The 17,224-nt window shown below is 37.5% G+C and overlaps 1 long non-coding RNA gene across 2 annotated transcripts; it reads right to left on the bottom strand.

The window, feature by feature from the left end:
• Window positions 1–879: 879 nt before the first annotated feature.
• Window positions 880–16,220, bottom strand: LOC128077856 (uncharacterized). Of its 2 annotated transcripts, none has more exons than XR_008205203.1 (3): window positions 16,037–16,220; window positions 2,678–2,774; window positions 880–969 (listed from the first exon to the last, which is right to left on the bottom strand). It is a non-coding gene; the product is annotated as an uncharacterized LOC128077856 (long non-coding RNA). The 2 variants fall into 2 exon arrangements; XR_008205202.1 differs by lacking the exon at window positions 16,037–16,220 and adding an exon at window positions 12,145–12,308.
• Between the last annotated feature and the right edge of the window lie 1,004 nt (window positions 16,221–17,224).

Below are 17,224 nucleotides of genomic sequence, written 5' to 3'. Positions count from 1 at the left end.
CTTAAGAACACTGTAACAGTATGTAACTGTCCCCTTTATCCTTATGAAAGAGACAAAACTCAGCAACAATATCAATAGCTGTCACAGGCTTTTGCAATGGACCAATCCTCCATTCAAGGCATCAATTTTTGTCAGCTGATTTAGTTATTAAAATAGATCATATTCCCACTAATAGGGAAAATGTTACCTTTAGATCAGGATTGCTGTTCAAGACTGGAGCTTTCCCACTCCAGCCTGCCTTCCTGCGGGGCAACTCAAGGCAGGCGCACTGTGTCGGTTCGTGCAGCAGAGGACACTATTTCACACATCATCACCACCCAGACAGTGCGGGGTGGGAACAGCCCCGCTGCCATCAAGCCCTGCCTGTTTTCCACATACAAAAGGGAAGTTACATTAAATTGGAGGTGAAAGGCCATGGAATATTATCAAGACATAATTAGGTAATACCAGAAAATGCAATAATAAAGGATGGGATTTGTGTCGACAATGTGCGGATTGCTTGACCAGCTTAGTGCTGTGCATCAACATCCTGAAACTTCCCTGTTCTCCTTTTACCTCCCCACCCCCGCTGAAACCCGAGACAAAAAGCGAACTGCCGCCCTCTGCTCATCAAATCTGCAGCCATTTCTGCACTCTGAGCACAAAATGCATGGCATTCTGAGTATACTCTGAATTTCCTGGAACTGAACCGGGTGATTCTGAGCATGACACAGATGCATGAAAATCCAAGGAAAAACGCATTTATAAAGGCTGTTAAATGATTTATGCCATGCTAGTTGTTTCAGTGCTTAACTTAGCACATCAAGGGAACTATTTAATTAAGTTTATTTTGAAAGATCCCAGCTATTAGCGTATTATAAAAGGATTAGGAAATATAATCATACTCTCAGTTGAGGCTTTAATATAACCACGTAATGTTGAACTGCCTGCCTCCAAATAGGAAGCTCAAGAGTACGTTCATTATTGTCTCTGCAAAAAAAAATCAGAAAAGCGTAAAAGTTCCGGGAGAATCAGAAATGAAGTTTTTAATAAGTTTTTACACACGGACCCATTTTTCAATTAGTCAGTCATTATGCACAGCTTTCATATAAATTTGATTATTAAATTGATGAATTTGATCAACTGCCTTATATCTTTGGTGCTGTTGTGCATACTTAATAAGAACATCCAGAAAGTCACATCTTCTGGAACAGGGCAGTAACTAAAAACAACAGAACGCAAAGTTTGAGATTATTTCCTTCTCATTCCAAGCTGCTTTCTGGCAACAATAAATGTCTGACTCCTCAATTTTCTTTAAAGTAATGCTACATGAACTTTTTCTTGGACATTTTCTGTGCTTAGTCTTTGCTTCTCTTCGTATTTGGCTATGTCTACTCACAAAGATTCTGCTCAGCCAAAACACTGAGCAGATCTCATATTTGCAGGTCTCTCTCATCAAAACTTTTCATAAAATACCATGAAACTGCTTGCACTGCTTTTTTTTTGTATGAAAACTAAAAGCATCTACCAATACTCTGTTGTAGAACGAATGGTACAAATGCACCAAGAAAGAAGGTTGTCCAACTGCATGGATACCAACTTAACTACAACACCTTTAAATACGTCACCATTAATTATGTTATTAAACTCAAATTAGAGTGAAAGAACAAAATGATTCCATTTGAATATATTCTTCATTATCCTTTAAGTTCAATTACTTAATATTATGCATGCATTTGTTCCCCACCGATATGTGTGTGACCACTCATCAGGTATAAAAAGTTCTAAATTATCCATTCATACTCATAAGTACTTTATGACAATGATTTAAATAAACCAGGTTAGATATGCCAACTGCCAGCTCAGTTCTATTAAAAAATATAAAGACACTTGTCAATTTCTGATCTAGTTGAGTGTGAGCATGTCACACACATGGCTATTTCAGCCCTTGGGAAAGATTCAAGTGCCAAAATCACTCAGGGAAGGTGCAATTTTCACCAGAAGCATTTTGTTACATTAATTCAGAGGTCTATCAGCAGATTCATGGAGAACTGCAGCTATCAAGGCATAATCCATCTTTGATAACTAATGAAATTTCTACTTAATAAACGTAACTCCTATTTACTTCAAGGATCATCTTGATAAGATCCAAAAATCAGAGATGAATAGGCCCTTATTTAGGGAACCTAGGGCATATCACAGAGGGAAGAGTTATACACTGAGTCTGCTGAGACATAAATTGTATCTCTGTAGAGCAGAAATGGGATACAAGTCTCTAGCAGTGAGGGGGATGTAGGAGGAGCACACATTAGCTGTACTTCTGTGAAAAATATGCAGTTGTCTCTTCGAAAAACAAAATATTTAGGCAAGAAAAATTTTTCCATTAGATAGCAATCACAGAAATAATTTATTCAGATCTTTAAGTATCTCACAGAACTCACAGGTTACTATTTTTGAGTTCCTACAATTTGGGATGCTATTTCTTTCTTTTGAAAGGCTTTTGCCTCACAGAAATAAGAAAACCTGCATCTCTTCTTTTACAGAAGGCACAGCTTCTGTGTTTCATAGCAAAATGAATTAAGGACACAAGAGAAGCATCTTTCCTTTTGTCTTGCAATGTGTCAGGCATACTCCAGGCATATAACAAATAATAAATAAAATAGCAGTGTAAGAATGGCCATGATGAAAATACTATTACCATACTCTGGAGTCTCTGTCATGCTCTTTCATCTCACTCTTGGCAGCCCACTTGCCAGTTCACATCACAGTTTGAGAAAGATCTGCCAGGGTATCAGCTACAAATGAGAACAAGAAACTCAGTATATGCATGTGTATATTTATATAGACATACATACTCACTCACTCACACAAACACATATATATTATTAAGCTGCTCACTCCCTGGGTACAACTCAATAAGACCTTTGAATATAGCTTCTGGCAAGTATAGAAACAGAGTGCAAATAACAACGTTCCTTTTTAACCTGTCTCCTGGAAAAATAGCTGATTTAAGGAAAGCAAAATACATTTCTAGGTTCTTCTGCCCTTTCTCTGCTCTAATCCTTTGCATGTATACGAGTATACTGTATAAGTTGATAGGAAACTCTACTGAGGACATTTGTTTCTAATAAATATTATCTAGGCTTTAGCGGTTTGTTATACACAGAATGATGAATGTAAATTATATGATAAATCCTGGCACCCCTCCTGGCATGGCATCAATAGAGTTAAACAGCCTAAAGTGCTGTGATTGCTCCACCTTTATATTTAATCTGACAGTTCTCTTTCTCTCTCTGGATTGTCATGTAGCCCTTTTGCTTTGTCTGTTCACATTATACAGTAGCTTCTCTGGTGTCACTTTCAATTTTTTCCATACAAATGCGTTCTCTGTGATACTTTCAAATTTGTGCACAGGAGACTTCCTCAGGGCTCACTGTTGCTTCAGCACTTACCTTTATGCATAAATAAATAATATTAATAATATAGATTAATAAATAAAATGCCATCCCAAAATAGTAAGAGCATTTACAAAAGTTAGTTTTCACAATACATGTAATAGACTGCCAACATAAAATTTCGACTGTATAGGACTTCCAAATTCTTCCACAGCTTCCCTGGTTTCAGTGTTTACACTGGCAAGTAGAGGCATTTACAACATAAGCTGATGGTGACAAAGGCTTTGATAAGGAAATAGATCCAGATTTGCAAGAAAAGACCGTATCTGTCCTTAGGCATGGGTGTTGGAAAAAAACAGTACTGCATGTGGCCTCTAGTACTACAGGGCATAATATTGCAGGGATAAGGACTTGATGCATGTTCTAATATCGAAGGACCATTGGTATATAATATTTGGTATGAGAATATTCAGGTTTTGCCACTGAGAAAATAACTTCTCCTTGAATAACTCTTTAGAGCCCCTCCTCTTTCCCCAGATGACATTGGATGTGATTTGAGCTGACACCCACACTTGTGTGTTTGAATAGCTCTATTCAGTGCGAGGTTACAGTTTACATGTCAACTTCCCAAACCTAAAAAGCACAAAACTCTTGATTATGTTTGTCAGCCCATCCTGAGTTTTTAGTTCATTATGAGATTTATTGAAAAAGAAACACTGAGTACTTGATTCTCCTCTTTACGATCTGTTCTAAAACATTTATTTAAAAAGTTACTGAATAACACAAATACCTGCCTTATCACCTAAGGATTTGTACCTCTGTATCAGTAAGAGCTTACAACACAGAAAAGCATATTCCAAGAACTTTGCAACTAGGTTCTCTCTTGTTAACATACAGTTTTAGTTTCTTTGATTTTAAAATACATAAATTCAATATAAACAAAAACATATGAAAAGAATGATATGATCTACACATTTTCCACTGAAAATTTAAACATTTAAAATGAATGAATTCTGAAAGGAACAGCTTTGAGTGTTATTGACTGAAAAAGCAGATGGTGCAAGGCTACATTAGTGTCACAGAGCATTACCTTCATGCTTAGGAGGAGAGCTGGCATCTCAGTGATGCACTGCTTTTTTCATTGCTTTCTAGGTGGTTCAGGTCATAAAACAAACAAAAAAAATACCCTATTTCTTACTGAAGTTATGTACTGAAGAAATTAATGCACCTCTGATTTACTTTTTGCATACAGATTGCTTCTCTGGGGGAAAATTCAGCTTAAGGCTGATAAGTCATTTAAGTCTCACCTAAAACCTTAAAACAGAGTGCAAGTATGACTTAAATTATGCATGAACCTTTAGCTAGCCTTTGCGGAAGGATAAACTTTAACCGGGTCTCTTTAGCCTCGAAGGATTAGCCTTAACATGGTTTCAGTCGTAAGGGAGCTGAAAATCCAGCAGGCAAAGACACCTGTCATTTTCAACTCACTCTTTCCAAAGGCTCAAATCTTTTTCCAGCCCTGCAAAGAATGCTTATAAAAATAAATTCTGAGTTTTTGAACAATAATATGCACAGTTATTCCAATTCTATTGTAACAAAATACAGAAATCTATGCAAGCCCAGAGTGATGCCTATGAGGGTTACAGAGTATTCCCCAAACCCAGCATATAGCAGCCAGAGTGATAAGAGCTAGCCAGCATCTCTCTTGCCCAGGCAAGTCTGTTTACTGGAAAAATCAAACACATGAACAGACCAGTGAAGGGGACTAGCAGCTGAAGTCCTTTGTTTAATCAGCCCAGAGCAGAAGAGGCTGAGGAGAGGCCTCATGGCAGCTTACAGCTTCTCACAGGTAGCAGAGTGCTCAGCTCTGCTCTCTGGTGACAGTGACAGGGCATGAGGGAATGGCATGGAGCTGCAGCTTGGGTGGGTCAGGTTGGGTTCTGCACCAGAGAGCAGTGGTCATGGCATTGAACTGCCACAGTTCAAGGAGAATTTGGACAGTATTCTCAGACAAACTGATTTTGGGTGGTACTGTGTGGAGCTGTGAGTTGGACACAATGATCCTTGTGGGTTGCTTGCAACTTGGGATATTCTATGATGCTATTCATCACAGAAATGTACTTTATAAAAATAAAATTATTATTAATAAAGTTATTATTGTTGTTATGAACTACATTGTTCATCTCACATAGCACAAAATGTTTTGACAGGAAGAATGTGGGAATATTAAATATGTACTGTTTTCTAGCTGTACCAGAAGTCACCCTTGCCTCTTATACCGTTGCCCATCTTCTGAAGCAAACAGGAACAAACAAACCTGTTCTGGCCTCTCTGCATGTGATAAACACAGGAAGCATTCCCACTCCACTATTTTCATCTCCATTAATTTTCACCTCCTTTAAAAGAGACTTCTCTGGCCAAAGCTCTGCACTCAGTCTTTGTAGGCATCCCCTGGGATTTTCTGTTCAGCCAGACAGTGAACAAGAAGTGTCTGGATGACACCTCCTGGGGAACAGCTGCAGTTCAGCAGGAAGAAGGGGTGGGACAACCTCACAAGTCTTCAGTTGGTCTAACTGCTGCTGCCTCATCAAGGTTAAAATAATTTATACTAAGCTGCCACCTGAGTCTGGACCTTGTTCCAAGCACAAACATCAACCTATTGTATCATTTTACCATTGTATCTTTATACTAGCTATGCTGCAGAGAGTGCCAGGACTTGCCCTGGCTAGCTCTGCATTTATCACAGCTTTCAGAAACGAAGAAAACCTATGAACATGACCATGGCACCACAGCTGCCTCTGGAACTGGGATGTACTTAGCCCATGAAGGCCCCATCTAACCCATAGATAAACATCTGAGCTGTCTCACAAAAGAGAGGATGCTCTGGAAACTGTCTGGCACCATTTACCTTTCTGTACTAATTATGGAGAGTGGTGAGGTATTGGAACAAGCTGGAACAAGGGAGGTGGTGGAGTCACCATCCCTGGTGATGTACAAGAGCTGTGAGGATGTGGCAAAGAGAGACACGGTTAGTGGGCATGGTGGGGATGGGTTGATGGTTGGACTTGGTGATCTTAGTGCTCGTTTCAAACAGTAATGATTCAGTGATGGCAGAGCATCACTTCAGTCCTGTATTTCCATCATACCCATCTGCATCATAGCTGCGGAAATGCTTAGAAACATTAGGGAGGAGAATTTTAATTTGGGGCATTATTTTAAAAGATTATTGATTTGATGATTTGAGGAAAACAAATAAGAAACTGTAAAACTGAAATTAGCCACCAGAGAGAGCTCAACTGGTTCTAAATGGTCAGTGGCTTCATTTACTTTGACAAAAGTACTGAATGACTGTGGATGTTTACAGACTTCAGACTTGCTGGTGTTTAAATGTTAGTACATAATTTAAAAGATGATGGCTGAGAAAATTTATTTGCTTGCCTTTTAAGATTTAAATTGTAACAGGAAAAAAAATCAGATGAGAAAGCATTCCTATAATAACTAGTGAGTACAACACGATTCAGACTTGACGCACAGAGTCCACGTGACAACAAAAGACTGTGTCCATGCATATGCATAAAAGCATTATGGGCAGTCACAGTGAGTACATTTGGATGCTATTCTCACTATTGTTCTAATGAATGGAATCAAAACAATCCTCTTCGAAGCTGCAAACATACATGCTTTGAATAATCCATTCAACTCCCTAGTCATACTTGCAGATGAGATTTGGAGGCTGAACTCATACTAAAGAGAACGTCCTATTTAATACTGAAATGAGAAAAGAAAAAATTAGGTCCCAGATATATGTTTCTGATAATCCAGTTATGATTTTGAAGTTCTCAGTAATTTGTAAAAGACTGAAGATATGGGAAAATGTCTCTTGAACAGGCAATACTTAAGAGTGTATCTAACATAAAACTTAGATATTTTTGAAAAGAACTGTGCTTTAAAAAATGCTATTATTGTTACTATTTCCATTTCCATTTAATCCTCAAATTAGTCTAACATATACAAACAATCTGAGGAGGGATAGGAAACAATATTTTTTTCCCTTTCTCTATCATCAGTATTACTAAGCTAAATCTACCTTTTCCTTTCTTTGGTCTTTCTGGGCTTTAGTGGTCTTCTCTCACCTTCTGCACAGGGTAAATGTATGCTGGCTAAGCAGCAGGATGATGACCAGCAAGTGCTAGCAGGCATTAACCCCTAGTAAGGCACTTGTGTAAAGGTAGAATTCACCTCATCTACTTCAGCATTCTGAAAGTCAGGCATATGGCACAATCTTGTTTAGGCTGCTTTTATAAAGTCAGTAGAGAGAAAAAGGGTCTCAGAGGTGATTTCACCTGTCCATGACTTACTGATTGCAAGTACCCATCTTTTTCCTAAAAGGTCAGCTGTTGCCTCTCTACAGGTCATAAGCTTAGTTTGAGTATCTTATACTTAAGTTGCTATAATTACAGCATTTAGAGAATTAATATCTACTAACTTCATAAAATACATCCTTTCTCTACTAAAGAACAGATTTTTCAGTGAAAGTACATGCTGCAGGTTTCAGCTGATGCTGAAATGAAGGTCAGCACTGCACCCTGCCTGCCTAGTACAAGTCCAGGCTCATGCGCAAGGGGATTTTGGGGTTCAGAACATTGGCACATGGCACCCTGACTGCTCCTATATTAATCGGATTAGGAGGTAAGGCTGTGTCACAAGGAAGTCCCATCTTATGCATCAAAAAATAAAACAAAATTCATCCTGAGTTTTTATAAATGTAATGTTTCTTTTCTTGAAGTGACAACTCAGACAAGTAGAAATAGGCTGGTTACTTGAGCAGAAATTAAATGAAAGAGTAAGAAGTGGCAGGTTTCCTCTTCTGTGTGGGTTAATGAGACCCCATAGGACAGCAAGAAGGTGATTTTAACTGTTCTGATTAGCTTGACCTAGAAGCCACTTCAAGGTTCATACACAGAAAATATAATTTAAAATGATTGAATTGATAATCAAATGCAGACAGGTAACAGTAGACATTCTTAAACACCCTCCTCACAGCATCGTTTCAACCCTATGTCAGCTTTTATTGACTGGAATGTTCTGAGCTGTGAACAACTCCCACCAGCAATTTTGTTCACACACAGTATACTTTTTCAGCACTTGTAAGTGATGCTTTTAAATGGACTGGATATAAATTCAGGACATTGTATCACCCTTTCTCATCCTTCCTTCCGATCAACTAAGCGTTCTCTCTCTGGGGGAGCCTACTGCTTTGCTCTCTGGTGAAACCTGACTGGAAAGGATTTTGCCAAAAGCCTTCACTGCATGGGAGAGCACTGCTGGACAACCGTTTCACAGAAGCTGCCCTAGAAACCTGCTGGGAATTTTCTTGTTATAGATGAGCACAGTCCACACTAGATTTTTTTCCCACTGCTAGCTAGCTAATTTTGCTGGTGGTATAACTTCATAGCTGGTGGGGAATCTGACATTTTAATCAGGGTCTTCTCATTGTAATCTAAAAGCAAAGGAAACAAAAAAAGAAAACCACAAGCAGATATGTTTTACCAAAACAGACTTTCTCCTGTTGAACACTATGGACTCAGAGAAGTAAGACTTTGCAAATACTGGAGGAGAGATTTGAAAAACATTTATATGAACAGCAGTTTAAAGTGAAGCCTGAGCTGCAGGTTCTGCTATAATGAGAGCAAGAGGTTGGACAAATGAGAGGAATATGCAAGACGTATACGTAAGGGATTTTGTACTTATGAAGAACTCGTTAGAACTTTATATGATAGAAAAATATTTGGGTGGGGGATATAAAATAGGAACAGCAGTCAGCTCCATTTTTTTGTTAGTTTGTAACCTGAAGTCTTTTCTAAGACAGAAAAAAAGAAAAAATCACAGAACATCTCCTTAATGTAGTCATTGTCCTATTATAAATTAGTGGAGATCATCAAATCATTCATTCTACTGAAGGCCATTTCCCAGCTCTCATTTGCACAATGTTCAATCCAGTTAAAGCTGGGTCAAAATAAAGTGAGTAACTAATGGACTGAAACACTGCATTTTTTATAGGAAAGTTCCTGAACTCAAAAATACAATATCTCAGATACAAGATCAAGCATAGCATTTTACTGAAAAGGACTTTAAAAGTAGATTATGATGTATCCATGCCTGATTTCTTCTGGGGGAAAAAAAATGCTAGGAAGGGATCATATGGATAAAGTGCAAAAAAGACCAAGTTATGACTACACAAAAAAATAACAGCTTCTTTTTCTTCTGACTATCATAAAAATAGTGATAAAAGATACCATCCAAGTTATATTTCAATTTGAAAGCAACAACAAATGACCTGTAATCTACACCAATTTTAAAACTATACGGGCTCTAGCACACACTGGTACTTGCCCACACAATGCCAAGCTTACCAACAAGTAACTGGCGATATTTGTGCACATATGAATTTAAGATTCACTCATGTTAGATGTTTTACACTTACAAACGCAAATCAGGAACAGTCTCTTATTTCTGTTAGACATTATCCTGACATGCTCTTCTGAGCTTCAGGCTATTAATATTGGTATTGTAAGTGAGTGATCATAATTCCGCAGGGGTCCCAGGACACATTTAGCGCATATCAACATGCTCAGCTACAGGCAGACATTAGGTTGCCCTGCCAAGCCGGTGGGAGGCAAATGAAATCTCTCTAGACAAGCCAGCAATTTGCTTTGCCTGAGGTTACAGACTGTGCAGAGCGCTCTATGGACATATGCAGACTGGACACATGCATGAGCATGTAATTTCTCATTTCAGAACCGTTGCTCAACTTAAAGAGCTTTCATTAAAAAAAAAAAAAAAAAAAAAGTCTGTGCTGTTTGCCTTAATATTGCCTTGAAAACAAAAACTGAACCTAGAAATACATGAGAACTAGTGAGTAGAAGTACGAATGTGTTTCTGATCCAAAATCAACGGTGTTGAACTGATACAAACTACCGTGCACTCTTGGTACCCTGCATAAAAAAAAAATGTATAAAGAATAAAAGAATAACTAAGAAAATGGCAAAACCAAAATCAGAATGATGGCAGTTCTTGAGGAAATATCAAATAACTTTGCAAAATAAATTTGCTTATCTTATTCAAAAATATATTAATAATCAAATTAACTTTAAATTTATTTTTCTCTATAGAAGGAGAAATTCTACACTCTAAATCTTAATAAGGATAAACTGGAAACTGGAAGCAGAAAATTCACTTTGCAAAGACAGCAGAGATTTAACATTAACTACTGAACCAAGTAATGAGATGTGTTGATTTTCTTTCTGAAGGATATACTTTAATTAGAAGTGATTACTGGGCTCTGACACATCTGTCAGTATAGATGGTCACCTCTACCTTCAAACTCCTTGAAAATGAGAATTATCAGCACCTGTTCTCAGGACACGATAGTTTAGCAATGCCATCATTTCACTCTTTGCTAAGCAACCAGAGTTCGGAAGCTCCACAAAGAGCAGGATGTAGAGATGGCTGTGCTATCTCTCTGGTATAGTTGTGCAGATAACACCTATCCATAATTTATATTGACACTTCCTTTGCTTTCTCGAATTAACATGGTGATTATAACTTACGGAAAAATAAGAAAAATTATACTTCGCTTTGTCTAGAAAATATAATTAGAGCTTCACACAATACCTGACATCCTGAAGGAAGCAATGCTCTCTTCAGGTAAAAATAAGCCAGTAGGACAGGTCCTTTTCTCAAAAGGCAACCAGAGCTGAATTTTCAGAGGTATTCAGCACAACAGTTCTCATTGGAATTGGTTTGATATACAACTGTATTGTATGTAGCCATGATATATTAAATTTAGTCTGAAAACATCAAGCTATCAGAATACCTTCAGCTTACATATGTATTAGCTTCCTCAATGCAAGACAGCTTTCATGTTCCCAAAAGCTAATTGTACTGTTACAGATTTCAACCTGTAGCTGTAATGTGTTTTTTCTTATGTCCTTGAAAAACTTGTTTTTAAGATCTACCTCTCAAGAACTTAAGGCTATTTCCCCCCCCTACACACACTCATTTCTAACAATGAAAATAGAATGTTTCCCAGGTTTAATCCACCCACATTATTTGTTGGGAAAAATATCTATTTTCTCCTAAGTTTTATACTGTGAAAGAAATCCTTTGAGGAAAAAAAAAATTGAGAAGCTCTACTTAAAATACTACGTGAAGCTTATTTTTCCTCCCCCTTTTTTTTTTTTGTGTTATCATTTTAAAGAAGAAATATGTTCTCTTTGTCCCATATAATGACCAAGATGTTTTCTTCCTTGTTCAGGTTATATTGTTAGATGTTTGAGGGAGAATGACTTTCAGACTAAAGTTATGATCACAACAACCTTTTATTTTTGGCAATATAAACGCATTTCTCTACTCTCCCTCTAGCCCCTCAGCACTGACAACCACAGGTATAGTGACAGCTCTCAGAACTATGAATGTGTGTTGGGGAAAGACAAGGGAAAGGATATGATGAAGAGCTCTTTACTACGGTCAAAAAAACATCTTTAAAATCCAGTAGATGAGAGGCTCAATTTTAATTGTTAAAATTATTCTATCATCCAAACCAGATTTGTGCAGTCTGCTTCTGGGCTGGGATTTAGCAAGATTAAGAGTAACAGAAGGAACAGATAGCATTTGGAATGAGGTTTTCCCTGTATGCAGAGGTGTTTCTTGCAGTGCAGAAGTTTATGAAATTCAAGCCCCAGATGACCCAACCGCTTGGTTACCATACCTGTCTCTGTCAGCACACTTTGTTCAGACAGTGTGCTGAAACCTCCACTTCAGACTTCATGCTCCCTTTGCCTCGCCATCCATGTGACCTTTCATTATCTCACAACAGACTAATTAGCCTTCAGTGCCAACACTAACATGCCAAAATATGTAGGCTTAACTATACCTGTGCATTACTAGCAGCTACATTAGCCTTTATGCAGACAAAACGTCCAGTTCTGTCCTCATTAAGTGCTACAGCACAGTTCTCTTTAATATTAAAGAGCTTCTTTCTTCCTTTCACCATATTGCCAGGAAAACAAGGATGAAAGCAGAAATGGCATTTCCATGCCTGAGAGACAGCACAGTCAACAAAAAGCTGTATTGGTGACAGACTGAAGGAATCTTGGCTGGGTAGCAAAAGGAAAAACAGAAGCCAGTATTCACCCTCCACCTCCACAAAACAGAAAAATTTTTCCATATTCTGCTCATCACATTGCAAACCTCAGTGCATTGCTCTCTGTAGCAGCTACTACTAATGCCAGTAAATTCTGACCTCTGTCATGTAACAGGAACATGGGCTCTTGTAATCCTAAAGCAGGTCAGGTATCTAAGGGCAGAAAACAAAGGTCAATTGTCTCTTTGCATCATTTCTGTAAACTGCAGTATTATTATAGTGGTCTTAATAGTTTAAAGCAACCAGAAAAACAGATTCTGCCAGAACTGCTTCTGTAATTCTGAATTCAGCTCTAGGAGACAAATAAATACAAACAAATCTACATCTCAGGGTCAACACAAGAAAAAAATATCTCCCATAGCATCAGCCTGTTAAGCTAAATATAAAATAAGAAAGGAAGGAGAACAGGAAGGACAGAAAGTCTACCACTCTTCTTCCTCTTTATAATTTCAAGCTTACATTAACAAAATACAATTGTGTCCATCATTACTAAAGAACCTTTAAAACACTCACATAATTTTCCTCTTGTCTCTAGTTTCCACAGAACAGATGCATGTGCACATTAAGTTATATTTTACAATTCATCTGGGGAAACTTAAGTGAGACATATCTTTTTGTTTGCTATCAGAAAAGCCTGCATCAAATTTCTTTTTAGCAAATAAATTCCCAGCAAATGGCAGAGTAAGAACTTCAGTTCCCACACATTACAAAACCATTTCTTCTGCTTCATTGCAAGCCAATGGAACACCCAGCCAAGGTTTTATAAGCCACTGAGGTACAACCTTAAGGTCACATGTTCTGACTCCACTTAATGCATTAGAAGCATGCAGCAAAATAGTTTCAGCTGTGGGTGGGCAGTTTTAATTGTCAATTTGCTCTCTAAGGGGGCATAGTTGCTGTCTATCCATTAACTCACTAACTTAACTTAGCTTTCCAAATGTGCCTAAGTGCTTGCCTTCTGCAAAGTGATGCTGAGAGAGCCCAGGCAGCTTAAGCTGATGCATTTTGCTCTGAGTTTCAACAGTAAGATGATTGCTGGATTAGAACTGTTGAGAAGTTTCTGTAGTGCTATAGGGGTGATGGGCTATAGCATATTCCAAGGCCATCCGTCATTCCTGAGCTCTGCATGGAGACATCTGGTACTAACAACATGGAACTGCCTTACATAACAAAGAATTTGCATTTGGATAAGATGAGACCAGCTGAGTGCTAGGAAAGAGCCGACTGATTGTTCTGGTGCTCAAGTTGTTTTCCCTGTCTCTAGAAATAGCTTAAGCGAATAGCTGAGATGTTTTATTCTATCACGTCATACATTTGCAGCAAATTTTCTGCAAGTAGATTTCCAACAGACAGGTCATTAAGGTTTAGCGTGATTATAAAAAGGCAATAGTTTTGTAAACCTTCTCATAGTGCAAGTTATTTTTTGTATTGTATTGTTTATGTGACAAGAGCAAGGATGCTTCATGGATCTTCAAGGTTTGATGGCTCATGCTCTTCATGTTAAGACCATTATACATTCATATACTTGGCCATTTCATTTCCAGTTTTTGCAGACTGCCAGATAATTTTGCCAGAGTAATTTGGCTTTTACTGGAAAATACTGATGTCTACTTCCGGGAGAAAAGGTACTTTATTAATTTAACAAAGTGATTCAGAGATGTCCACTTGAATCGGCAGACAGAAGCAGTAGGTCTAAAACCAGTGAAAATTACTTCTGTTCATCTTCCATTTATCAAACTTCAAAAGGAAATAACAGCAATTAAATAACAGCGTTCTTCTTTTACAATTATTTCCTTAGAAACATTACAGAAATAAGCATAACCATTTTAACTTCCTTTTATTATATGACTATGGGAGTACACATCCATCTAACCAAATATTCCTTTTTGCACTCAATAAGATATCACGTCTCCATGGTAACACCATATAGATAAAAGACCATTTCATTTGGGAAATTCTATTTTTATTCAAATAATTTTTCATCATTTTCCATTTTTCTTCTAAATGCATTCGAAAGTATTTCCAAAATTTTTTTAGCCAAAAGCTAGTTACTGTAAGCTCATATATTGTGGCACAGTGCAGCCACAACCCAAATTGCTGACAAGATATGCAGGATTAGGGAATACAAAAATGGATACTTCACATCCAAATTGGAAATCATGTTTTCCTATAGAAGTATGTAAAATACTGAGATAATATGGCTCAATTTTTAGTCAGTGCCAAGAATCAAAATCACCTCATTTCTCCTGGATGCCAAGGTCACCTAAGTCACCATCTTAATTACGAAATCACAGTTTTACATCTTCACTGTGTTCTGTATCTTTATCTTGGTGTGTCTATATAGGGGATTTTGCTGAGAAATTAAATCTTCTAGTGATTAAGAATCTTTTATCCTTTACTTGTACTGGTGTTGGTCCAGTTGGTTTTGTGCCAACCTTATCATTTATGCTGCAATAATTCTTCTCTTTCCCTTGTGTTACTACCCCCTCCAGCCTTGATTTATTTTGTCTAACCAAGCCAAGATCATTTTTTAATCAAACTTTCTTCTGCCTTCAAGTGGTTTTGTATATTTGTCCATCTGTACTCTTCAGCTCAAATAATAAAACAGCTCTAACATTAAACAAGCTATCAGAATGTCTATTTTAAAAATTTATTTATTATAGATAACCAGAATGGCATGTTGTATTGCAGATAGATTTTAATTAATGCCCAATTTTTTTTACCTCACCTGATATGACTGAGCACATTTTTACTTTTTTTCTCCTCTGCTTCAGCAGCAACTTACAGATGTCCCAGGGATGTAATGTTTTCAAATATTTAATTCAAAATGCATAACTACTGCTTAATTTCTTAGACTTTCCTTTATCTCCTTTGTTCAGAGAAAAATCTGCTACTTACCATAGCCAGCAATTCCTACTTTCTGCCATTATTAGTAGTATTTGTTTAAAACCTGCTTCTAGAAGGTCAAAATTTCCCATAAATGTAGTAAATCTCCCCTAGTGCTAATATTTCTCTTTCCAATAACATCATGCAGATCTTTATCCAGCACAAATTAAACTCTAGGGGATTGAAATAGACATCCAACATTATCCAAACATTTCTGCAATCCTTCCTTAAATTGTTTTTTCCTCAAACTTATCCATTTCACTATGTTATCATTTTTTTTTTCAGCTTAGCACATTATGAATATATAATACTCTTTCACTACTCTGCCTTTTGCTTCTAGCTTTCCTGAACAATGTGTACTCTTTCTATTTATGTTGCACCCTATCATTATTATTCTACCTCAACTGGATTACCCTAATTATAGCTGACTTGACATCCTGCACCATAATTCAGCTTCCTCTTTTGTTGTCCAGATGATTTTCATTCCCACTCTAACATTGCTATTGCTTCTCAGCCACCCCATATGATTTCATAACTAAGCCAGAGATAGTTCATTCATGGCATTGCTCACCTAATAGTTATCATCAGCTTTCTGTCCTCTCTTCAGATTCCTCAAATCACTCCTTGCATTACCATCACTGACTTTCTGCATCATTGTCTGGGACATGCTGAGCAGCTGGAAATGGAGTAAAATGTACCAGAAGGTAAATATTCAGTCCCATCCCAATGAGAGACCTGTAGAAATTGCAAAAAGGAGGGAAAGAGTATATCCTGAAATTTAAGAATTGTTTTTAAACTCTTCAATTGATCCTAAGCTAACTTATGAGGAGGGTGCTGGTGGCTGTCCCCTCCCTGTCCCCACCTAATTCACCTGATGAGGCATTCCAAGGTTGCTGGAATTCATCTCTCTTCATCCTCTGCTGCATAGAAGTTGTGGGTTTGGGTTGATGTGTGTTAGAACAAAGGAAGAACCAGAAACCTGACTGTTCCCCAACTTTTCTTCAAGAAACAAGAAACTATAGGTTGCTTAATAAAGCCGTATTTTGGAATACCAGTCTTTCAGAAATTAAGTTGATTATATGTGCATCAGTGACAGCTCTTCCTCAGCCACAATTCTCACAGTGGATCCACTTGGAAAATACCTGGAATATTCATTTCAGAGTGTTACAGCAAGCCACTGACAACATTTATGCCTCTTTAGCTACTTGTTAACTAATTTAATTAACCCAAGAATTATAGAATGATGGTACAAGATAGAAGTGGAGCTAAGCAGGAAGGCCAAGGACTACTGCAGAGACTGTGCTGCACAATTTCATTTTCTGCTACTTGGAATTGTCAGCAGGCAAAATCTTGCATTTGCAGGAAAATAGCAATAGTGCAATAGCTTTCTCCCTACACAGCATCCATATTTGTACATACAAAAATAAGAGAAGGTTGCTATATTACTTTCAGGTGTAGCAGCTATAGAGTTTTGGTTTGATTTAGCTTGTCTGACAGAAATTCAAATTGAAATTCAAATGAAGCACAAATTCTAAAAAAAAAAAAACAAAAAAACCAATCCAAAGATCTGACACTGAAGTAGAATTTAAGATTTGAGAGAAGAGGGATTTCAAAAAGAGCTTGCATCGTAGGCAGAGTGAAAGAACTATGGAGTCAGATGAAGGCAAAAAGAAAAGTTACAGCTGACAGTGAGGATAAAAATTGAAGGATTTATTCTTTGTGCAAACAGTCAAGCAAGAAGCATTATTTTGGTAGGAAA

The sequence above is a fragment of the Tympanuchus pallidicinctus genome, unplaced genomic scaffold (genome assembly GCF_026119805.1).
Source record: "Tympanuchus pallidicinctus isolate F22 unplaced genomic scaffold, pur_lepc_1.0 scaffold16, whole genome shotgun sequence".
NCBI classification, from domain to species: Eukaryota; Metazoa; Chordata; class Aves; order Galliformes; family Phasianidae; genus Tympanuchus; species Tympanuchus pallidicinctus.
Note: the sequence above shows the minus strand (reverse complement) of the source record. Positions and strands in the feature narration are given on the sequence as shown.